Genomic DNA, 25900 nt, shown 5'->3' on the forward strand with positions numbered 1-25900 from the left:
GATGATGGATTAAACCCAGATCAGTTGACTGGGGGTAAGTGTTTGATTTGCTCAAACGCTCCGTCCATCATCCCCTTTGGTATCGCTTTGGCTGTTTTCTTCAGCAATTATATTATTCGCTAATTTCCTAGGGGGTGAGTTGAGCATGTCTTCTCGGGTGGTCTGGGGGGCAAAAGGCAAGACACCAGCTAACCCCAGCTCCGGCCCTTTAACTACAACGCTCCACGCAGAAGTAATCCCTAAAAACAAGCCAGAGACCGTGGGCCTCAAAAAAACATCAAACAACCCTGCTGGTGGGGGGGCCTCAAATGATGGGGGCTCCTCTCAACCACAATTTGCCAAATTGTTCTCTGTCGTGGGGATGGTGACCAGTGCAGGTCCAGCTAATTGGGCAAGACTCTCAAACGATGTTGATGGCAGTATTGAAAATGATTTAATAAAAACCATCTCGACCAGCTCAGTCAAACTTCCTGATGCTCAGCCAGAGCTACAATCTACTTCGCTTTTACCTGGCTTACTAAGCTTGGAGCCCGGCTTGTTAACCCAAAACCAAGGGCCTCATAAAGACACCTTTAATCTTAACTCGGACGTCCCAGCTCTCCCTGCAGAGACTGACCTGTTGACCGGCGCTGATTCCTGCTTATCTCCAATTCCCCAGGACCCCCACGATCATGCTATTTTGGGCCCCTCGTCCTCCAATGCCTTGGATGCAAAAGGTACTAGTACTCAATGGCTACAAAATCCTGGTTCTCCAGGCCCCCTTGGAGAGCACTTCTTCTCGGTCTCAGACGGTTTAAACTCTCTGAAAGAATTAAGTTCTTCTTCATCTAGTGACTGTGACCTCTCTGAATCCAACTTCAGTAATGCCTCTAAAGGGAAAAGCACGGTTCAAAAATAGAAGCACCGGGAACGAAAAGCAGGGGGAAGAAGATAGATAAGAGAGATCAGCTCAAATGGGACTATTCTGGGTATCACCTCTTTTTTTCCTTCAATGGCGAACTTGCAAAGACGGCCTGTGCCCTACAAGATCAGACTGCAGAACCTTCTTTGGCTGCTATACTGTCTTCAATTAAGCAATTTCAGGAAGAAGCCAGGGTAGACAGCCAGCAGGCTAAATGTGCTGCTAAAAAATTACAGGGGGGGTTTCGGAAACTTAACAAAACCTGCTCTGACATTTGTGAAAGAGGGACCATGGTGGAAGGCCAAACTGAAAGTCTTGAATCTGAAGTTGTGATACTCAAAAGCCAATGCACTTCTCAGGGGGACCAAATGACGGAAGTCATGTGGAACTTGGAAGAATATGAAAACAGGCAATGCCAAAATAACCTCCGCCTTCTTGGGATTCCGAAGGGAGTGGAGGGGGAAGATCCCCGGCGCTACATCATATAACTTCTCAGGGGGGCCTTTCCCGAACTGATCGAGTGGTGTTGGGAACACGAAGTCCAACGAGCTCACTGCTTCCCCTTTACACTAAAAAAGCAGTCTGGCAATACTAATGAAGCCACAAGACCTCAAGCCTTTTTTTTTTCTTCGGGAACTTTTTATTAAGACAGCTAATTTTTTTTTTTTTTTAAGTAATTTTTATTGGTTTTTCCAAAACATAGACTCAAGGCACAGTTCGCCAATATGCCCTCGCAGGGGCTTCCCGAAATTCAAAGCACAGTATGCAGACCTACTGATAAGTAGAGAGTCGAAGTTCCTCATCGCTATAGTGTACCCAAGCTTTATCCGCATCATAATAGTATGTTCAATGTTGAGGGAAACGGGGTGCAGTCACTATGTCCAGCTTGAGGGGTAAGCACCAGGAGTAACGTCACCTCATGAGTGTCTCTGCGCTGATTACACCCTCCCTGCTTCACCTTCCGACCAGTTGCCAGCATATGCAATCAGCAAGCGATGCCCCCGAAGAGCAAGAGGAACTCGAAAGTGGGTAATACACCAAGAGTCAAACGATAAAAAAAGATAAAACCCAACCTACCCCCCTCCCCCCCAACTCCCTCTCCCCCCCTCCCCAGTGGTGGTGTTGCTTTACAATATAGGTTCAACCGTATAGTGTACCTCAGAGTTGGAATAGATGAAGGGCCCTAAGTGTGGGAGGGCAAACAGCTGAAGGTAGGCCCTTTGAGAGGAAGGAGACCAAAGGACCCCAACGGTATTCAAAGTTTTTAAAGTCTTCTCGGGATATGTCAGACATGCGTTCCAGGCTCATCAGTTGCCACAGGCGGGAGTGCCACAGGGACATTGCCGGAGCTTCCTTTTTCTTCCACGCTGCCGCTATAGCTAGTTTGGCAGCCCCCAGACATAGCCACATAATTCTCTTATCAGCCCTAGTCTGATGTTCTAGCATAGGATCTCTAATGCCAAGTAGGGCCTCTGTCATTGAGATCGGGACGGGATACCCCAGGATAGTTTTCACCTGCGCCAGGATCTCTTCCCAAAACGTCCGAATGGAGGGGCAGTCCCACCATATGTGTTTGAAGTCCCCCAAGAGGCCACACCCCCTTCAACAACGATCTGACGTGCCGGGAAAGATCCTAGTGAGCTGGGACGGTTATAAGTACCAGTCCATCATTACTTTCAAATGGGCTTCTCTCAGAGCTGTGGACTGATTGAACTTGAAGATATCTGACCATAGGTGGGTCCAGTCTTCCTTTGAGATGTCGCGCTGGGCCATCCCCTCCCACTAATATATCGTGGACGGGGGGAAGTCTCTGTGGAGAGTAAGAGCTTGTATATAGTCGAAATAGCCCCCTTCATGGACTTAGTTTTAATGAGGAGTGATTCAAACGCGGTGAGAGGTCTGGTGGCACCCTCCCTGATCCGTGGGTCGAGAACCCAGTGTAACAGCTGTGCATGATGGTATCGCTCATGGTCCCCCACCCCATAGTCTCTTGCGCAGTTCTCAAAGGTAAGGGGGTCATAGTTGTGGAATAAGTGTGTCAGTGCGAGGCAACCTCCTTCCCTCCAAGCATTAAGCGGCCCCTCTAGGAGCGCTGAGGGGAACAAAGAGGAGAAGTGGATAGGTGTGAATGGCGAAGGGAAGGACGTCCAACCCGCCCTCGTTGCCACGGTGTCCCAAACCCTAAGAGTAGTGCGTGTTGGGGTACTGAGGTATGCGTTTGGGGGCCTGTCCCTTTTCTCGCGCCAGATTAAGTCCCAAATCGTTCGACCAGCTATACTGCGGTCCATGTGGAGCCAATGTTTCTCCGATTCCTTTTGCAACCATTCAACCAGGATACGGAGTTGGGCCGCCTTATAATAGAGCTTAAGATCGAGGAGTCCTGCTCCCCCCTCCCTCCGTGGACGCCGAAGCATGGAAAAGGAGAAACGGGCCCTCCCTCCCTGCCAAATAAATCGCAGGATCACAGTTTTCGTGCGCCTAAAAAAATCCTCGTCTAGGTCTATGGGGAGCGCCTGAAACAGGTATAGCAGTTTGGGGAGAAGTGTCATCTTTATAGCATGTATGCGACCCAGCCAAGAGAGAAAAAGCGGTTTTCATCTCATTAGTTCCATTTGGATGCGGGAGAGAAGTGGAGGAAAATTAGCTGCATACAGTTTCTCCAATTTTGGCGTCAGTTGCACCCCTAGGTATTGCATGGAAGAGGGCGCCCACGCTAAAGGCGTTAGTGATCGGAATTGTAAGGATTCTACGTGCGAGAGGGTAAGGTTAAGTATATAGGACTTATCCAGGTTAATCTTGAAGCCTGCCGCTTTCTCAAAGGAGCTAAGTACTTCCTGGAGGCGTGGGAGCGAACCCATCGGTTTGGACAAGGAGAGGAGGACGTCGTCTGCGAAGAGGGAGATCTTATGGAATTCACCGGTGAAGGGAAGACCCTCAATCCCCTGGTGCTCCCTAACCGCTATAGCTAGGGGTTCTATGCTGAGGGCGAACAACAGAGAGGACAGGGGGCAGCCCTGTCTGGTCCCCCTGGACTGGCAGAATGAGGTAGATTGCACGCCGTTGATGGAGACTTTAGAGTTTGGGTGTCTGTAATTGGCCTGGAGCATCGTTATGAATTTAGGGGAGAAGCCGAATTCCGTAAGCGTGGCCCATAGAAAACTCCAATCAACTCGATCAAATGCTTTTTTGAGCATCAAGGCCGACTAGGACTGCAGGAATTTTAAACTTGTTAGCTTTCTCGATTAAGTGGACGATGCGACGGGTGTTGTCGTGTGTTTGGCGCCCCTTAATAAAGCCAGATTGATCGGGATGAATAATAAGTGGCAAGAGTTCAAACAATCGCTTGGCCAGTATGGAGGAGTACAGCTTGGCATCAATGTTCAAGAGGGCAATGGGACGGTAGGAAGAACAACAAGTGGCGTCCTTCCCCAGCTTGGGGATCACTGCCTCTGCCATAGAGTCAGGGGTGTCGCCGTCCAAGGCCATCCGATTGAAGAGCCGGACCAGGTGATGACTAATGTCTGCCGCAAAGGTCTTATAAAAGACCGCAGTATACCGATCAATACCGGGTGCTTTATGGGGTTTCAGTGCCTTAATGGCTGTTTGTACTTCCTCAGGAGTGATAGGAGCAATGAGAGCTTCGTTCCATTCCGGGGAGACCTTTGGGAGTGGCAAGTCCTTAAGGAAGGTCTGCTGGTGTTCTGTGTCAAGAGCGTCAGCTGAGTACAGTGAGCTGTAAAAGGACCCAAATAGTCCCGCCTTGTCTTCATCCCTATGGAGAAGCTGCCCCGACCCGTCCTGAATACCCCTTATGTATTCCCTCTCTCTTTTGTCCTTCAACTGTCTGGCTAGGTGTTTCCCCACCTTGTTGCCCTGAGTGTAGGACAGGTTGCGCAATTTGAGAAGGATGAATTCTGCCCTATTATTATATATGGCCCGTAATTTGCCCCTGAGTGCCGTGAGTATGCGAAGTGTCTGCCTAGTGGGTGCAAGCTTGTGGGTCCGGTCAGCATTCGCCAGTTCCTCTTCTAAGCCTTCCCTTTCTTTTGCCCGTTGTTTGTTCAGGGCTGAGTTGAGTGCTATGCATTTGCCCCGTAGAACCACCTTGAAAGTGTCCCATATGTTATACTCCGAGGTCTCATCTGGGTTATTAAGGGTGAAGAATTCTATGATAGACTCCCTTAGCTGTGTAGTCGATTCCTTGTCCCTCGTTAAGGCTTCCGGGAAGTACCAACGGGCCGGTTGCGGTGCATTACCCAGCCATGAAAGACACACTGTGTACATACCGTGTTCAGACACTGAAATGGGCAATATCCTAGCATCCTGGAGATTGCCCTGTAGGGACTGACTTAGAAAGATGTAATCCAGTCGAGAGTATGACTGGTGCACATGTGAATAGAAGGAGTAATCTCGTGTGAGTGGGTATAAGGTTCGCCATGTGTCCAGGAGGCCCATGTCCCCAATATGTGTCTGTATGTACTCAGGGAAAGTACCCATGTCGGAACAACGTGTGTGCGTGCTGTCAAGTGCTGGGTGCCAAACCAGGTTAAAATCCCCCAGGAGGAATAAGGGACCCTCTGCAAAGTCGGTCACCCTCCCCAACAGTGAATGCAAGAAAATCTTCTGCCCAGTGTTGGGAGCATAAATCGCTACAAAAGTGCACATCCTACCCTTCAGACGGCCTTTGACCATCAGCCATCTCCCCTCTTTGTCGCCTTGAGTGGCAATGGGTTGGAACTGGGCGCCCGGGCTAAAGAGGAGAGCCACCCCCTTCTGTTTAGTGGAAGCCGAGGCCTTATAGATGAGGGAATATTTTTTATGTTTAAGACGGTGGTCTTCAGATTTCAACAGGTGAGTTTCCTGTAGAGCCACTATATCTAAATGATGGTCCAGAATGTATTTCCAGACCTTCTGGCGCTTCTGCGGGGAGTTAAGCCCCTTGACATTCCAGGTTCCTATAGTAAGTGGCATATTATGTCAACTCGTGGTGTTTCCTCTATGGAAGCTGATCTCCGCCCCGTTCTCCCCTATGGAGAGCCCCCTCCTCCCAACCCCTCCCACGTTCGCCACCCGGATCCCCTATTGATGTTAATGAGGCCTCCCATATCTTCACCGGTGTCAGTTCTTTGCTTCCGGTGCCCCTCATAAACAATCCACAATGTGTCCCTCAAAGGACCTACGGTGAGAAGTAGTACGTTATCCACCACACCCCATCCCCCCTCCCCAATACATCCCATAGGAACAATAGAAGTATACTTTCAAACACGAAACCCCAACCGTTGAACATTGTCCTTGGCCTACGTATAGTCTGTCCAGGCCTACTGTACATGTGTAAATGGACGGGTTATGTGGCAGTGGCGGCTCGACGGCTCGAGACCCCCCCGCCCCGTCCCCAAATCGTGTCGCCATACTTAGCTGAACAGGACCATCACTTCAGGCTTTCAGGAGTCGGCACCAGTCTCTTTGGAGACCTCTTGGATCGCAGCAGCCTTTTCTTGTGCCATTGTTTCTGGGTTCAGCTTGAGATTCTTCCCGGAGGTACGTCCTCTTCTCACCTTCTGCCAGCCGTCGTTCGGCGCTCGAGGGGATCTGGACAAGGCCCCTGATGAGTGCTCCCCCTCCTCGTCGTCCGGTCAGCCTTCCTCGTGTGGAATGCCCAATAGGGTACAGGTGTCCCGTAGGGATCGCAGCTGGTGCAGGGCCCCGTTCCATTTAAAGATCAACCGAAAGGGGTGCCCCCAAGAGTACGGGACCTCTTCTTTGCGGAGGAAGGCAGTGGCCATTTTGAATGAACGTCGCTTTTGTAGGGTGATAGCTGAAAGGTCCTGGAAGAGTTCCACATCGTGGCCCTGAAAGCAAAGAGGTTGTTTGAGACGTGCTGCTTTCAGTATGCGTTCCTTGAGAAGGTAATCTGGCAGGAAAGCCAGGATGTCCGGTGGGGGACCCTGAGCTCGTCAGGCCGGGCCCACCCGGTGGGCCCTATCAATGTGGATCTCAAAGTCCTCACTCTCATCGAGTACTGTTCGGAACAGGGCTTGTATGTACCCTGTCATATCATCCCCCTCTGCTTTGGATGGCACATTTGGGACCCGGATGTTGTTGCGCCTTGAACGATTTTTGAGGTCCTCTGTGTGGGATTGGAGGTCAGTTTGTTGCTCGTTAAGCCGGATAATTTCTTGTCTCAAGTGCTCCAATTCTTCACTCCTGGACTGTCCCTCGAGCTCATTAGCGGCCACTCTCTCCCCGAGATCGTCGACGTCCCGGCGCAGTTCTTTATAATCCCCCGCCATTTCTTGTCTGAGGGTTTGGATGTCTTCTTTAAGAGAGGTGAAGAGGGCCTCCATGAACGCCTTGGTCGCCGGGGCCTCCCCCTCGTTGCGGTCTTTCCCTCTGGGTGGAGGCGCCTGAGTCGGTTTGTCAGGGCTTTTGTCGGCCTTAGAAGGCCCTTTGCCCAACATGTCGGTTATGGTGCGGTTCCCTTCCTGGCTGGTCCTGCCGCCGAGACGCGTTGTTCGGCGGGCTCACAGTCAATGTATGGCAGGCGTGCAGTGGGGTGATGCCACGCGAAAGCGCGATGTGTCGTCGAGGGTCGTGTGTCCTTTGGCTCCGGTCCCGAGCCGCGCAGCCTCGTGGCCCTCTGAGGCGATCCGCACCCTCGTATTCGCTCAGCCGCGTTTCTTCCCCATGGCCCCTGGGCTCCGTCCGGCACCGGGAGCCCGGGTTATGCCCCCCGAGGTGCTTCCCTAGCTGTAGAGTCCGGTCTCGCCTTGTGCTCTGCTAGGGTGGTCGCCGACCTCCCCCAAGGTCAGCCCCACGACATGGCCGACTCCCTGGTGGCCCGTTCCGGGGTCGCTGTAGTCGCCTCCAGCTCCCTCATTTGTGATCAACGGCGTCAGTGGTTCCTCTCCACTCTCCCCGGTCCGTCACAGTTCTTGGCCCGGGGGGCCTCCCCGGGGTCTCGACTATTGCCCCCGATCTCGCTTGGCTGCCTTAGGTCACCGCCTGCGCTCACCCTCCTAGGCGGCGCCCCTGTCCGGCCGGTGGCCTAGCTGGAGTAGGCCTTATGACGCTGCTGCCGATATCGTGGCCCTTGCAATTTTTGTCAGGGTCTCTGGGCGCTGGGGGGCCAGATAATTGCCCCCGGGGTGCTGCTCCCTGCTTTTGCCACGCCGCTTCCCTCACCTCTGGGCGCAGCCCGTGGCCGCCGCGCCGTCGCCGAGTAGGCCCAAGCCGGGGCCTCGAGTGATTCCCAGGGCCGGCTCCGTAGGCGTCTCCTTCCGCGGGCAGCCTCTCTGGGGCCCGCGAACGAACTCCGGCGGTTGCCCCCCCTGGACCACTGCACCAGTCAGGGGGACCCCCGGCGCGGCAATCCAGTCTTGTGGTCTCGGGGTGGGGCCCGCTCGCTCCCCCTCACTGAGGGAGCCGGATCACTGCTCCCCGCGCCCCGATCGGCTCCTGCCGGCGCCGCCTCCCCGGCAGCCACTCCTCCGTCCCCCGAGTTTCGTCGGGGCCCCCGGTCACCCCGCGGGTGTCTCTTGTGCTTGGGGCTGTCGGCACAGGTGCTTAAGGACGAAGCGGTCTGCTTTGGGGCCCGATCAGGGGAACGGGGAGCCTCCGGAGAACACGCCCTGCTAAGCCGCCATCTTAGCCACGCCCCCCAAGACAGCTAATTTTTGATCAAGCTCGACAGTACTCTCAGAAATGTTTTGAGGGGGTATCTTTCTTCGCCAAACCGACTTTTGTCATATAGCGGTGAAACGAAGATGGCATCTCCGCCAGTTAATCGCCCCACTCCAACAACTGGGAGCACAGATCTTCCTCATGAACCCTGCTAAGCTAAAGGTCATACTGAATGGTGCTTCACGAGTTTTTACTTCATAAATTAAGGCTCAAGAGTTTCTCACTGGACTTGAGGCCAAAAAAATGCCAAACTAGTGCTATTCCTGGTTTAGTATGGTTTTAGCTTACATTGTTGGTTGGATAGTATAAATCTCCGAGTTTTACTTAGGGTTTTTTTTCTCTCCCCTTTTTTCCATTTTTTCTTTCTCTATTTAGTATTCCTGTTTTGCTTGTAATATTTTCTTTTCTTCGCTAGCTCTTGTTCTCTTTTGGGGGTGGTCGGTTCCAGGCTATAGGGACTAGCAGGCCCCCTTTGAGCTTTCTTTGATAAAACTCGTAACGGTCGGACGTCTTAATGCATGTCGCATGCTAAACATAGGATTTTCTAACATGGAAAGGGACGGTTGGTGGGGTGTTACAATAGGTATCCATCATTCAGGGTTTTCCTGATTGCTCATTTTTTGGGGGGAAGGGGGGGTGGGGGGGGGAAGGCTGACTATAAAGTAGTTGCTTTTGCTTTTTTGATGTGCCTAATGTTTAATTTGTATGAGCAGTCATATGTCAAACGTATATCTAGACTGTCTTTAAGTTTGACATGGGCTATGTATCTGCTCAGTCTGGGCAGGCTCCAGTGTGTCTTGATGTGCTTCTTTTATGTTGACTTTATGTCTCATGGATTCAATAGGGATCCTGGTCGTGCATTGTATGTATTTTGTGTACACCTATCCATAGTGTTTCATTATGGAGGCTCTTTCCTTTAAAACTTTTATGAATTCTATACATTTTAAAATCATTTCCCTGAATATTTGTGGGTTAAACGATACTCGAAAAAGGCAGAAGGTTGCTCAGAGCTTACGATTGATGGGGGCCATCATTGTGAGCCTCCAAGAGGCACACATAGAAGGCTCTCAGTTGCATCTTTTAAATACTTTGGGATACAAGGTTATTGGGGGTACATCGCAAGGGACTCAAACTAGAGGTGCGGCTATTTTAGCACGCTATAATTGTTTAACTCAGTCCACCCGAGTTAAATCTGACTCCCAAAAAAGATGGGTGTTTGCCGAATGTCGTATAACCCCCACCTTTTCTTTCACCCTCTGCTCTATATATGGGAGTGTTCTGGGTGACCATAGCGCTCTAGATTGTGTCTCGGCAGAATTGGCACATTGGCCCCTCCCGGTCATCTTATGCAGAGACTTTAATATTAATTTACCCTGCAACTGGGGGGGTCAAATTCTCAAGTTTGGCTGACTACTCACAAGCCCAAAGTGTTTCAAACCCTTAAAAATCTTCTAGATATTCATGGGCTTGTGGATGCCTGGTCTCATTTAAACCCAACTCTGCCAGGCTACAACTTTTTTTCTGCACCTCAGTGGATACAGTCCTTCCTTGATATCAACCTAGGTTCAGCCCCCGTTATGGTAGTTTGGCACACACTAAAAGCTTGTGTTCTGGGCGAAACCGTACAATTTTCATTGAGGAAAAACTGGCAGGAGACGGCACAGTTTATGGAGCTACACGCAAAATTAGCAAAAAAAGAAGAAAACCTTATTTTGGCTGTTCAAGCTAAGGGGGAGGTAGATACGGCTCAACTGGCAGGGCCGAGAGCTGCTCAATTCTGGCCAAGAAAGTCGCCTCCAAGTGGGCTGCTACACAAGAAAATTATTTTCAAGAACAATGGTCCTTAGAGAAGAAAATACAAGAACAAATGAAATATAGACCAAAAATAGGTACTATACACATTCACTGTCCAGCCGGACAGAGAATTTTAATAATATGCAATGTTTTAAGAATAACAAAATGATACACAGAAACAAAATAATACGGGACGCAGTCCTGCACCCAGTATGGAAGAACAAAAGGAAAAACAAACAATAAACAAAACAATTTACAGGCAAAAGCTGGAGCTGTGGTAGCTTACACTGATAATAAAATAGGAGAAGCTAACCACAATAGTGTAACCACATTGTTTATACATATTGAGTCAAAGTGGCACTATCTAAGAAAAAGCATATGAGTGTAGCGAAAGGATCGGCCATCAGTTGGCAATGAGAACTAGACATCCCTCCTGGGATGAAATCGCCAAGGCCCTGACCAATCTACCTGATGGGAAAGCTGCCGGGCCTGACTGTATCCCATTGAATTTTATAAGGTTTTCCTTGCCCAAATCAAAGATATTTTTAATGCTGTAGTGACGCAAATCTTTTATGGTACCACTCCTCCTCAATCCTGGTCTATAGCCAAGATTATTGTCTTCCCCAAAAAAGACAAAACTTCAACCGAAATGGCCTCTTATCGCCCAATCACCCTTATATATGGTGATTCAAAGGTATACTCTAATATTTTTGCCTCACGGCTCTCGGTCAGAATTGAAGGTCTCGTGTTCAGGTGGCAGCATGGGTTTATTCCCGCCAAACGCACTACCGAGCATATTCGGAGGGTCATCACTCTGCTTGACGCTGCTCAGGTTTCAGGGGACCCGATGGCTGTAATACTTCTAGATGCCAAAAAAGCATTTGACCGGGTCTCCTGGCATTTTCTCTGGGGCGTCATGCAGAAAATGAATTTTGGGCCTAATGCCATCCAGGCCATCCAAGCATTATACCTAACCCCTATGGCGAGGGTGTCAATTAACAGGACCCTAACGGAACAAATACAAATCTCGCGGGGGACCCGACAAGGTGGTCCCTGCTCCCCGTTACTTTTTGCTATGTACATCGATCCATTCATTAAAAAACTTGAGGGAAACCAGGTTATCCAAGCAGGGAGTAGATTTGGCCTAGCAACTAAAATCATGGCCTACGCCGACGATTTGGCTTTGGTTACGCCGGATCCTAAGAACGCTATTCTTGAAATGGAGGCTGAGGCCCACTTATTTGGTTCTGTATCAGGATATAAACTAAATAAAAGGTAAAACTCAAATTATAATTAACAAAAATGTCACCTGGAACGATGGAAGAGTAGTGGCCAAAGCTAAATACTTAGGCATTGACATCTTGGCTGATACCGACCTGATAGTCAGCCAGAATATGGACCCTCTTGTCTCAGAGACAAGGAAAGCCTTGAGTCGTTTAAACAACTTACATCTTTCCATCAATGGTCGCTGCAACATGCTAAAAATGATTTTTCCCCAAAAAATGTTATATTTGTTTAGAGCCATACCTTTAGGGTTCAATAAAGCAACACTCTTAAGATTTGATAGGTTAATTTCTCAGTTTGTGTGGGCATTCTCTCAACCTAGGAGGGCATACAAATTCTTGTCCCTGCCTCGGGAAAGAGGGGGGGGGACTCTACCCAATTTAAGAATATACTATTGGGCTACTGTGTTACAATCATGTCCTATACTATTGCAAGACTCTCCCCCAACCCCAGCTGTAGGTCTACCCTCACCTTTCGAACTCTTGCTCGGTCCCGATGCCTGGGGTTGCTTGTGGCTACAGTTGGAATTTGGATATTACAGAAGGGTCAAATTTAAGACCCTCTTAGGGGTATACAAGGTTTTCGCTGCCATTCGTAAGAATTTAGGTATTGATAGATTGAATTTTTATATGCCTATCAAGAATAATCCCAATCTACCGGATATCTTTGGACCATCGTATCTACAAACCTGGATTGATAAGGGTGTAAAGAAACTAGGTGGCGCAGTTTTACAAAACCTGATTTTTTAAATATTTTACTCCCTCTAGGATAGCGAAATGGGGGACTGGGAAAGGTACACACTGCCCGCGCTGTGCAGAATTTTGAGCTGACTCAATTCACATGTTCACTACATGTGTAACATTGGGACCGTTACTACATAAAATGCAATCCTTCCTAAGTCAAGTGCTACTTCAAAATGTACTTTTAATGCCCTCCACCATTTTACTTGGCATACAGGGCTCTATAGACAGAAAGAACGGGGGGCCTTAATATTCGTTGCCATGGCCACCTACAGGCTGTGCATTGCATAGGCCTGGCTGAACCCTGACCCCCCCCATTGTTTGCGCATTGGCTTGCTCGGTTTTATTACATTTTTTCTCTTGAAAAAGCTATCTATTCTAAAAAGGGTCACCGGGCAAAGAAAAAAAAGGGTTAGTCATCTGGGAGCCTCTTACTCGTTGGCTAAACCGGTCAAACACCGAAGCAAATGAGGATATCGTTTAAGGATTGTCTTTACCCAAATTAGGAAGTTTTTTTTCTGAATGTATGTTACTCTTTCTTTTTTGCTGTATTATTGCCCTGGTCACTTTATCCGATGCCTCCTTGTTACATTGCTTAATATATACTCTGCTGTGGTGCTTTTCTTCTTAAGGATGTACTATTGCATTGATCACTTTAGTTCATGATTCTTGTTATAACTATCATTATTTATCCCTGTTGTGGTGTTCTAAGTCTAACGAAGTACTGTTGCACTGGTCACTTTATCACGTGATTTTGTCCAGTTTGATGACATTTTTTCTGCCCAGTTGTTCGCTGGAGCATTTTATATCGTATTTGGACATTTTGGACTTTGACACTTCTGCTCTAACATGATGTATAATAATAGGCTTTTAATGATCTCTGCACTCTTTGTAAATTCTCAGCCGCGGGGGAGGGGAAGGGGGGCTGCTACACATTGTATTTTTCATCTCCAAGGCTATGTATTCTGTCTTCACTGCATATTAAAAAATAAAAAAGACAAAAATAAAAATAAAAAAAAGACAATGAAACATACAGCAATAATGTTCACATCCACTTATGCTATACTAAAATTCCTACACAACACTTTACTCCTCCCAACTTACAGATGCAACAGATATAGTAACCCAATGGTCTGGAAGAGGCCAAAAGGCGGCAAGAGGGATAGAAGAGATAAAAAAATACTCTTGCAGATCTAGAGAGAGCCATCTATCTATACCCTCTGTACTTCCTTTTTCCCGAGAGAGATTCATTCTACTACATCCATCTCAGGCTGGTCTTCTCCACCCGCCTAAACCAGGTGAACCATATGGCAATATGTAAACATGCATTCAAACCTCTTAATTACTCAAAGCTTTTATTGCTGGAGCCAGTAGGCTCCAGCAATAAAAGCCTTTAATAGCTGCTTTTTTAATGCAAACACATGCATCCTGACGTATGTGCATGTTTGGCTGTCAGCCTTGCTATAAGGTTTCTGTGGGCCCTTTATCCACTGAGGCTCTGCCCAGCACTGAGCCCTTTCCAACAGAAGGTATACAGGACAAATGTGCATTCCATTTTCCCCACATTTTGGGGATTCTAAAGTTACTCAGTGATTGTGGATTCCACAGGAAAGTTCTGAGAAAATAATCAAAATGCAGATAAAAAATTGTTTTGTATGTTTGTGTGGAAAGAAACTGCTTTGCAAAAAAGGGGTAATTTTGCCTGGTATCAACAAAAAGTGTGTTGTCCTAAGATCGCTATCTTCCCAGCATTCTGAACAAAAAAAAACCACACTTAAAAATGTTCTAAATGATTTTCCTAATTTTGTGGTTTCTGCCTTCTTTCAAATTGTGGTGGAACTCACAGATACATTTCTGAAAAGTAGACTCAACTTAATTTTAATTTAGCAATGGTTTATTTGTAGAGATTGCTCCTGGTTTTCAAAATGAAACAGACATAATGAATTAAGTAGGGAAAAAAGCGACACTGTTTTCATTTGTAATCCCCCCATGGACGATTTTAAAAAGTAGCATATGTTACGCCTACTAGGCCCATCTGATTGCAGGGACATTTAGTGTTTGCTTGTTGTCCAAAAAAGTGATACACCACACCCCAAATATCCCCAGTGCCCGGGGAGCACAAAAACTTTTCAGTTTTTTTTGTGGGGGAAACTTGCCTGTGCCCTGGGGGGTGCTCCCACAACAAAAGTATCCTTGGTGCCTAGCGGATGGATACTTGCTTGGTGATCATGGCTTTGTGTGTGATCTCAAAGGAGGGATCCACTAGAAATATTTCCACTGGAAAAGGGTAATGTCTTCTTCCCATCCTCTCACGCACAGATTGATGCAGAGCTCCAAGCACAGATGAATGTGAAAACAGACCATATATAATGCGGCCATCTGCTTTCACTTTTGTTTCTGTGACATCAGTGCGCTGTGCATCACCGTAACAAAACAAATTTAGGATGCTAAGGAAGCTCTTTCCTCGAGTTCTGCATTTCTATTTTGGAGCGAAATCCTTTTGGTGCTTGCTCCAGAAGGATTTTCTCATGCAAGGTGGAGGAAACCCCATTCATGCACCACATACTACAGAGGTAATGCAGTGGACGATGAATGATTCATCCACCACATTAGAGTAATTAAAGAAAGCCCTTTACACCGTAGAACACTATGAGGCCTAAATGCTACTTGGTGGGGCAAACACAAGAAAAGGGAGAAAAGCAATCAAATCAAGAGAAAATATCTCAGATAGAAAACAAAGCAATCCAATCACGAGGAAAGGGTTGGCTCACAGTTTTCTATAGGTAAATGTTATATTTGGAAATAAAAGAACTGCCAATAAACAGCTAAAGCAGTCTACAGAGAAGACCTACCTAAAAAGGCTCTTACTGCTTCCTACTGCCAAAAGAAATTTCTAGTTCTCACAGCACAGACTGTTTCACTCTCCGAACAATTGGGGGCAACATTCCAAATGTTTTTTGTTTTTTGTCGCCAATAAAGCTGCCTTCCTAGATAAAGTATAAGAGTACAGTTCAAGAAAGAGTTGAGGGTAGCTCTCTTAGCATCATTATGATTTTTAATTGCCACACCCAAAACCTTATAACTTACACTGTACAACAAATATGCTAGCACTAGATGCTCTGAGCCTTTCAGTGTATCTCTCAGACATGTTTGTATGGTTTCTACACCCAGATTTGTTCAGAAAAATCATATAGCTCAACCCAATTTACCATCTTCTTCTTCAACTCAGATTTAAGGGAATCAGACATGACTGGTGATGATACCTGTAAGAAAGTGATTAATTCATTGAGGTGGAGGCAGTACACCGCAAATAATGACGTCACTAATCTGTTAGGCCCAGACAAAGGTTTCAGTAATTTAAACCTGAGTTCAACCGCTGGTAGCCGTGGTACACAGCAGACAGGCTTAACTTAGAGAAAATGTGTAAAGCTTTTAGAAACACCAAAAGAGTTAAACATTTAAAAACAAAACAATAAAAATTTCACTTCAATTTATATAAATAGAGAAAAATGATTTCAACAAAAAGACACCAAAACTAAAAAAATACAAAAAGGGGAACTGGAGATATGAATTTTTGAAGACTTAACCCCTTCGCTGCTAGGCCTTTTCCTCCTGTGCTAAGCCTTTTTTTGGCTATTTGGGGTAGTTCGCGCTTAGGCCCCCCTATCCTTTTGTCCATATAAGGTATTCACCCCAAATTTGCATCCTTTTCTTCCAACATCCTGAGGATTCTAAAGGTATCCAGTGTTTGTGAACATCCCTGTAGGGAACAGAGAAATTACCCAAAATACAGCTAGATTTTGTGTTTTGGGGGAAAAATGGGAAAAAAGTGCAGCAGAAGAAAGCGTCTCTTTTTTCCCCTGCATATAATATCAACAAAGGGTTTTTGGTGCTAAAATTACGATCTTCCCAGCTTTCAGGAACACACAGACCTTTGTCAGAAAACCAATCTTTTCTACACAGTTTTGACTTTTTGTGATTCCAAACTCCTTCCAGTTAGGGGTAGAAATGGGTGTGAAAGAAATAATGGATCCTGGAAAGCTATTCATTTCCGAAAAGTAGGCAAAAGTCTGAATTCCGTAAGGGGTCATTTGTGTAGAACCTTTAAGGTTTTTCTTTTGAAACTTACAGTTAAAATATAAAAAATATTGAAATTGAGTTGAAAAAAACAGCTAATTGTGCCAATGTTTGCACCTGAAAAAATGTTTTCACCTGTACTATCTTGTAAGTGCAGCAGATTTTTTAAAGCAATATACCATTACGTTTGCTGGACCCTTCTGGTTGCAGGGATATATAGGACTAGTAGGTTCAACAAGAATCCGAGTTACCCATAGACAATAACTGAGCTGCACCATGCAATGTTTTTTTTATTGTGAACCGGCTATATATATCAATTCATTTGGTAAAATATAATGAGTGCAAAATAGCTATCAAGGAAACCTATGTATTTCCTAAATGGGAACAAAATATATGTGTAGAAGCAGTGGTTATGTGCACATCTCCAAAGTTGTGGGTACCCGTACAACCATGTGAATTATTTATTTATTTATTTATTTAAAACATTTATAGAGCGCGGCTGTCGCCTTGCAGGCATCCTGGCGCTAAAACAGAGAGTAGCTCCACAGGGGGAAAGAAAGAGAGGTAAGAACGAGTGGAATAGAACAATGGTTTAGACGAGGTTAGGGGAGGGAGGTCAAGTGAACGAGGTTAGGGGAAAAACCAGGTCTTGATGCGTTTTCTGAAGGGAAGGAGTTGCGGTGTTTGGCGGATATCCAGGGGCAAACTATTCCATAGTTTTGCCGCTGCAACTCTGAAGGATCTTCCCCCAGTCCTAACCTTGTTAAATTTAGGGACTGATACAAGGTAGGCTGAGGCTGAACGGAGGGCTCTTGTGGGAGTGTACCAAGTGAACATAGCTTGCAAGGGTATGGGTCCGACTCCGTGCAAAGCCTTGAACACAAGACAAAGTGCCTTAAAAGCCACTCGTTGCTTCAGGGGGAGCCAGTGCAGTTCTGCTAGGGCTGCAGTGGCCGATGATCTCCTTGTCCAGCCAAGAGCTAGTTTGGCGGCGGCGGTCTGAACCCTTTGGAGTCGGTCTAGCAAAACAGATGGCGACTCAAGTAGCAAAGCGTTACAGTAGTCCAGGCGACTGAGAATAGTGCACCTGACTACCAGCGCTCAGGCTTGTACCGGGAGGAGTGGCATAATCTTGCGAAGTGAGCGTAGTAGGCCCGAGCAGGTAGACACTGTTCTCGCAACCTGAGTCTTCATGCTGAGCTTGTTGTTAATCATAACCCCCAGGTTGCGGACAGTAGCCACCGGCTGTGGTTTTTCTGAAGCCTCTGGGGGCCAGAAATCAGTTGGGAGCGGGCGGGGAATCTTACTACCTGCGCAAAACAACACCTCAGTTTTGGCGGAATTAAACTGCAGGGAGTTGTTCTGTAACCACCTAGCGGTATCTCTCAGACAATCATGAAATGATTCTAGAGGGATTGATTCTGCCCCATCCCAAGAGAGGATGAGCTGTGTATCATCTGCGTAGTTTATGGTTTTTAGCCCATGGGTTTTTATTAATGTGACCAGAGGTTTTAGGTAAACATTAAAAAGAATGGGGCTGATGGACGAGCCTTGGGGCACCCCATGGGGCACAGAGGAGAAGGCAGATTGAAAAGGGGGGAGGGACACAGCCTGCTTCCTGTCTCTAAGATAGGACTGGAACCAAAGCAGGGCAGTACCATCAACCCCGGATTCCCTTAGTCTTTTTAACAGAATCACATGGTTGACCGTGTCGAATGCGGCAGACAGGTCCAGCAAGATCAGAGCTGCTGCTTGGCCCCTGTCTGCACGCATACGAAGATCTTCCATGGCCATAAGAACAGCTGTTTCAGTCCCATGCGCTGGGCGAAACCCACATTGAATATCGTCCAGCATGTGATTCTGCTCCAGATATGTGGAGAGACAAGAGCTCACCCAGCGTTCGGCAATCTTTGCCGGGAATGGCAGAAGGGAAATAGGCCGGTAGTTAGATAAGCATTCGGGGTTCAGGGAGGGTTTCTTCAGCAGCGGAGTGATGAGAGCCTGCTTCCAAAGCGTTGGAACAAATCCACAACGCAAGGATTGATTACAGATCTTCCGAAGAATACCAAAGAGTTCTGATCCAAACATTTTCCATATTTTGGGAGGCAGAGGGTCGAGAGGGGAGCCTGAAGTGATCCCATGCACCAGTCTCACAAAATCCATTTCTGGAATAGGGGGGAAATCCTGCAAATGTACTAAGTTTGCTAGGTTTGTTGACTCGGAATCAGGGAGGAGAGTCCCGGGGGCATTGAGACTGTCCATTGAGGGGGAAGTATTGAGGTTATGGATAATGGTCTCAATTTTATCATGAAAGAACTGTGCGAGATTATTACAGAGTGCTTGTGTCGGGGGAGTAGTTTTTTTGACGCAGTCAGGGTGGATGAGATTATTTAGGATCTGAAAAATACTCTTGGAACTATTTGCAGCATTAGTTATAGTAGAGCAAAAGTAAATAGATTTACTTTTGACAATTTGGGATTTGTATTCCTGAAGTTTTGTTTTCCAAAGTGCTTTGTTTATATCAGAATAGCCTTGCCTCCATTTCCTCTCGGCCTTTTTACAGGCGGCTTTGAGAGTTTTCAGGGAATCGTCAAACCATGGGGCAGATGGTCTGCCCTTAGGTTTGCATTTTTTTAAGGGAGCATAGGAATCCGTCGTAGAGGAATTTTTTTTACAGAAGGCCTCATAGTTGCCCTCTACTGAGTTGGCAGAAGAGAAGCTGTCTTGTACCTGGAACACTGCATCGGTGGTGCTCAGCCGTTCCAGAGCTTTCCAGTCTCTGTACAAAAAATCAGAGAAGGTGCTGTGTGCCGGCAATCTAGTCCCTTTAGTGGTGATAAAAAATTTAAGGAGGGCGTGGTCTGTCCAGGTCATGGGCAGGATCTCGTTCAGATGTACTAATAGGGGGGTGGAAAAAATAAGGTCGAGTATGTGACCTGCTTTATGGGTGGGTTCTTTGACCAGTTGATAGAGTCCCACGCTTTCACAGGAAAGCAGGAGGTTGTGCAGTCCGGTATCCAGACTACCATTTGGCCAGAGATTAAAATCCCCTAGGATGATTAACTTACTGTGGGAGATCGCCATGTTTGTAAAGGTGGTGAGTAGCAGTTGCTGTTGTTGAGAGCTAAAGAACCCCGGAGGGCGATAGCAGACAATGGTCGTGAACGTAGCTCCATTGAGACAGTCAATGGAGAGGCCAAAGAGCTCGGTCTCAGCGACCGGATCTAAATCTAGGATGTTGACCAGCCATGATGCTCTATGAATAATGCCAACTCCGCCACCTCGGCCTTTGGGTCTAGGAAGATGCAGGATTTTATAGTCCTGAGGGCAGGCCCAATCTAATTCAACGTCACAATCCGCGTGAGTCCATGTCTCCGTAAGAAAGAGAACATCTAAATGATGGTTGTCAACAAGTAACTGTATTTCGTTCGCATGCTTAGGCAAGGATCTAACATTAATGAGACCTCCAAGGAACAAGCCCCCAATGGTGAAATCCTGCAAAGGATAGGCATTGTCAGAGAAGGTAAGGTGGCCTTCGTGTGCAGACTCTCTCAGACCAAGCAATGTCTCGCGAGTATACAGCGGGGAGTGGGCCCTAGGAATTATGAGTAGTTGATCAGAGTGGGCCGCGCTTATCGCGTCCAGATCGCGGACGAGCGCAGACGAGCTTGCCTTAAGCGCGCCTTTGGCGCGCCATCGTCGCGCCCGCTGCGCTCGTCCGCTGCGCTTCCGGGAAGGACTCATAATTTATAGAGGAGGTCCTGGGCGAAGGGGAGGGGCGTGGCCGACCGAGGGGGGCGTGTCTCGTGGCTTCCCTCAGCAGGGTAATGGCGCCAAGAAAACGAGCGTTTTTGGCTGGAGCAGCGCTCAAACAGCTGCTTGTTGGTGGTTTGGATGAATGCCAAGAGGTCAGTGCAAATATAAAATCACAGTATTACAATTTTAAAAAGTATTTAAAACACGAAGCAAAGCTCCCGGCTTTCCGCCTCAGGAGTAGTCTCAGTTTTGAGATAGTCCGCGCTAGTGATCAGCGCGTCCTATTTGTACCTGTGGGGGGCGTGGCCGACCGAGGGGGGCGTGTCTCGTGGCTTCCCTCAGCAGGGTAATGGCGCCAAGAAAACGAGCGTTTTTGGCTGGAGCAGCGCTCAAACAGATGCTTGTTGGTGGTTTGGATGAATGCCAAGAGGTCAGTGCAAATATAAAATCACAGTATTACAATTTTAAAAAGTATTTAAAACACGAAGCAAAGCTCCCGGCTTTCCGCCTCAGGAGTAGTCTCAGTTTTGAGATAGTCCGCGCTAGTGATCAGCGCGTCCTATTTGTACCTGTGGGGGGCGTGGCCGACCGAGGGGGGCGTGTCTCGTGGCTTCCCTCAGCAGGGTAATGGCGCCAAGAAAACGAGCGTTTTTGGCTGGAGCAGCGCTCAAACAGCTGCTTGTTGGTGGTTTGGATGAATGCCAAGAGGTCAGTGCAAATATAAAATCACAGTATTACAATTTTTAAAAGTATTTAAAACACGAAGCAAAGCTCCCGGCTTTCCGCCTCAGGAGTAGTCTCAGTTTTGAGATAGTCCGCGCTAGTGATCAGCGCGTCCTATTTGTACCTGTGGGGGGCGTGTCCATCCGAGGGGGGCGTGTCTCGTGGCTTCCCTCAGCAGGGTAATGGCACCAAGAAAACGAGCGTTTTTGGCTGGAGCAGCGCTCAAACAGCTGCTTGTTGGTGGTTTGGATGAATGCCAAGAGGTCAGTGCAAATATAAAATCACAGTATTACAATTTTAAAAAGTATTTAAAACACGAAGCAAAGCTCCCGGCTTTCCGCCTCAGGAGTAGTCTCAGTTTTGAGATAGTCCGCGCTAGTGATCAGCGCGTCCTATTTGTACCTGTGGGGGGCGTGGCCGACCGAGGGGGGCGTGTCTCGTGGCTTCCCTCAGCAGGGTAATGGCGCCAAGAAAACGAGCGTTTTTGGCTGGAGCAGCGCTCAAACAGCTGCTTGTTGGTGGTTTGGATGAATGCCAAGAGGTCGGTGCAAATATAAAATCACAGTATTACAATTTTAAAAAGTATTTAAAACACGAAGCAAAGCTCCCGGCTTTCCGCCTCAGGAGTAGTCTCTTTACACATTGTCTTACATTTGGAAAGCAGAAATGCATAGAAAGTCAATTAGTAATAACACGTGTTGTACTCTTCTGTGTTCCCCTAAGTCTCCTGATAAAAATGGTACCTCACTTGTGTGGGTAGGCCTAGTTCCCGTGACAGGAAATGGCCCAAAACGCAACTTGGGCACAGCACATTTTTCCATTGAAAACTGACCCTTTTTTTCGCAAGGTGCCCAGCTGTGGATTTTGGACCCTTGCTCAGCCAGCACCTAGGAAAACCTAGTAAACTTGTAAATTTTTTAAAACCAGACACCCAGGGGAATATAAGATGGGGTGACTTGTGTGGCTCTCACCATGTTCTGTTACCCAGAATCCCTTGCAAACCTCAAACTTTATGAAGAAAAAAAACACATTACCCTCACTTTTCTGTGATGGAAAGTTCTGGAAGCTGCGGGGAGCCACAAACTTCCACCCACTCAGCAGTTCCCCAAGTCTTCCGATAAAAATGGGACCCCACTTGTGTGGGTAGGCCTAGTGCCTGTGGCAGGAAACGGCCAAAAATGCAACTTGGGCACATCACATTTGTCCCGTAAAAACGGACCCTTTTTTTCGCAATGTGCCTTGCTGTGGATTTTGGACCCTTGCCCAGCCGGCACATACGGAAACCTAGCAAACCTGTACATTTTGTAAAACTAGATACCCAGGGGAATATAGGATTGGGTGATTTGTGTGGCTCTCACCATGTTCTGTTACCCAGAATCCCTTGCAAACCTCAAACTTTATGAAGAAAAAAAACACATTACCCTCACTTTTCTGTGATGGAAAGTTCTGGAAGCTGCGGGGAGCCACAAACTTCCACCCACTCAGCATTTCCCCAAGTCTTCCGATAAAAATGGGACCCCACTTGTGTGGGTAGGCCTAGTGCCTGTGACAGGAAACGGCCAAAAATACAACTTGGGCACATCACATTTGTCCCGTAGAAACGGACCCTTTTTTTCGCAATGTGCCTTGCTGTGGATTTTGGACCCTTGCCCAGCCGGCACATACGGAAACCTAGCAAACCTGTACATTTTGTAAAACTAGATACCCAGGGGAATATAGGATTGGGTGATTTGTGTGGCTCTCACCAGGTTCTGTTACCCAGAATCCCTTGCAAACGTCAAACTTTGTAAAAAAAAAAAAAAACATTTTCCTCACTTTTCTGTGATGGAAAGTTCTGGAATCTGCAGGGAGCCACAAACTTCCACCCACCCAGCATTACCCCAAGTCTCCGGATAAAAATGGTACTTCACTTGTTTGGGTAGGCCTAATGCCTTTGACAGGAAACGGCCCAAAAAGTACTGTGGAGACTTTATAATTATTGCGAGAGTCACCTGCATTTTTGGTCCCGGGCTCGGCGGCCATCTAGGGAATCCTATCAAACTCAGACAAGGAGGTGTGGCTTGCATGGTTCTCCCAACATTTTCCAACCCAGAATCCCCTGCAAACCTCAAATTTAGCAAAACCCTTTTTTTTTTTTAAATCACATTTTCCTCATATTTCTGTGGGAGGAATTTGTGGGATACCTGGGCTGACAAAAATGTCCCACAACATAGCATTCCACTAGGTCGTCAGATACAAATGGTGCCTCATATGTGTGGGAGGGGTACCAAAGTGGTTACAAAAGAGCAGTTTCTTTAAACGTTTTTAGGCTGGCTATGGTTTGGGCACTCACAGAAGTGAGGTATCATCATTTTGATCGATAGGTCGAAGAGAACGCTGGGTGGTAGCAAATTTGTACTGGTGCGGTGATCCTACAACTTTCCCCACAAAGAAATGTCAGGAAAATATGACTTTTTAGCTAAATTTGAGGTTTGCAGGGGATTCCAGGTATAAAAACACTGGGGGATCCAAAAAAGCCACACCGCCTGTCCATGCACACTGTGGCACAGTCAGTTTGCTGGATGAGCGGCGGGGTGGGTGGGGCTGGCGGGGCAGGCATAGGTGTCACAGGTGGGAAAAATAAATTAACAAATTACAAAAAATGACCTGCAACCAGACGTGTCACGCTCTTCTCTTCTTGTCCAGGTGGCATAGGCTCCCAGAATGCCCTGCAGCCAATCCTGAAGCTGTTCTAACGCATGAGAGCAGCTTCAGATTGGCCTGAGCACCCTCGATTGGCTTTCCAAGACAGACTGTGAGTCTATGCCTGCTCTCCTCAAACCAGCTGCATTTCTGGGGTTAGAGAGAACTTTCACTGTGCATGGCGGTTTGGCCGGCGTTAGACGGCTGGTCAAACCGTCATGCTCAGTGAAGGGAGTCCATCTACCACTCCTCTCAGTCACCCCCCTGGCTCGCCCCAAGACTTGGCAAGAAAGGAAAAATAAAACAAGTGTTTATCATCGTTTTTTTTTTTCTTTCCTGCCATTTTTGGGGGGGCAACGCTCCTCTGCCATTGCGGAGGAGCCACAGCTGTGCACAATGCCAGCCAAGCGCCATCCACGCACACCGCCAGCCAAGCACCATCCACACACACCACCTGCCAAGCACCATCCAAGCACACCACCTGCCAAGCATCATTCATGCACACTGTTATGCTGGCAGGATGGCTTCTTCTGCCTACACCCAATCCCCTTTGTCTGACAGGAATACACAAATCGCAGCAGCAGAGTCATTCACTGTTATGTGACCCAGGACCCTGGTAGCAGGTACAACATAGTTAAGGCAAGAAAATGCCAGCTTTCTCAAATTGGCATTTTCATAATTCTGGCTTAAAATCTGACTTTTCCATTAGACGATTTTAAATTACAATTAATGTCAGCCTAAACACAACATTTCTACCTGCTGCCAATCAAATTATAGCACTTATTAAATGTAATAAGGTAACCCAATGTTATCCAATGGGAGAGATAGGTCTTACAGTAGTGAAAAACACATTTTAGAGTGTTTCACTACCAGGACATGAAAAACTTAAAAAGACATGTCCTACTTTTTAAATACAATGCACCTTGCTCTTTGGCCAGTAATGCCTATCTTAGGGGTGACATATGTATTAAACAAGGTTTGTTTTGCCAGATTGAAATGGGAGTTTAAAACTCCCATAGGCTACAATGGCAGACTAGAGACATGTTTTAAAGTGGTACTTAAGTGGGTGGCACAATGACTGCTGCAGGCCCACTTTAATTTACATGCCCTAAGTACATGCAGTACCATATACAAGGGACTTACAAGTAATTAAAAATGCCAATCCGTTGTAAACCAATTTTACGTTTTAGAGAGAGAACACAAGCAATTTAGCGGTGGTTATCATGGTCAAGTGCAAAGAGTCCTAATAGCAACTAAAGTAGATGTGAAAGCAACAAGTTTTGGGAAATATCACACCAAGAATGTCAGATCTAAAACTGGTTTTGGTGCAGGAATGCAGGGAGTTGTTTATCACGACGGTGCCCAGCTGGCACAGACAGCAAATGTTGGTTTGCAAGGCAGAAGCAGAGTGATAACTGCCAATTCAAATATAGGGATGGACATACATATATTGAAGTAAACAACCCGGCAGGCCACTGGAAGAGAGAATGCAGATGGAACCCAAATCGAATGTAGAATGATATTCACCTGCTAAATCTAAATGTGATGCCAATGAAGAATATGGAAGTAATATGGTCATGCAATGCTAATGTGTCCCAAGCCTCAATGATGAAACAATCTATGGTAAATAGAAGGTAACATTAAATCCAAAATGTAAGATTATGTTGAACCCTTTCATAATCCATGACAACCTCCAGCAGTTCCATGTCTTAGACAGTCCCACTGGACTGGAAGATAATCAATCACAAGGATGGCACAGAAGGGGAGGATTGTGTGCTTGACACAGTTCCAGAGGTAGACCACAGGGGGCCATATGTGGATCGACAGATGAATTGATATCCCATATCATTTCTAATAGATAATGGAGCTACCCGCTCTACTGTGATAACAGTAGATGTCCCTAATCTACCCATCTTGGGAAAGCAAATCTAAGTTGTAGACATCTCCAGCAAACAAAGTAGGAACCCAGTTTTGACTAAGGTACCTGTTAAAATAGGAAACCTTGAAAATTAACATTAGTTTTTAATATGTGACTCTAGTCCAGTTAATATGCTGGGCGGGGATTTACTTGCAAAATGAATTGTGTTGCGCACCAGACGAAGTGGAACTTCAGACGCACAACGGAGATGTAGATTTTAAATTGAAATTACACGAAGCAGCAGTTGGGTCGTTCCCAGACCTAACAAAGGAAGACTTGCTGCCTAACTTAACATGTACGGTGAGCAAGGAACTCTGGTACTTTACAAGCAAAGAAATTGGATTG

At 46.9% G+C, this 25900-nt stretch overlaps 1 protein-coding gene across 4 annotated transcripts in view; it reads right to left on the reverse strand.

Moving 5' to 3' along the window:
* The window catches only part of ECHDC1 (ethylmalonyl-CoA decarboxylase 1), a 369579-nt gene that overhangs the window by 151874 nt on the left and 191805 nt on the right, over window positions 1-25900 (reverse strand). The window lies entirely within an intron of this gene.

This window comes from Lissotriton helveticus, chromosome 6 (genome assembly GCF_964261635.1).
Source record: "Lissotriton helveticus chromosome 6, aLisHel1.1, whole genome shotgun sequence".
Classification (NCBI taxonomy): Eukaryota; Metazoa; Chordata; class Amphibia; order Caudata; family Salamandridae; genus Lissotriton; species Lissotriton helveticus.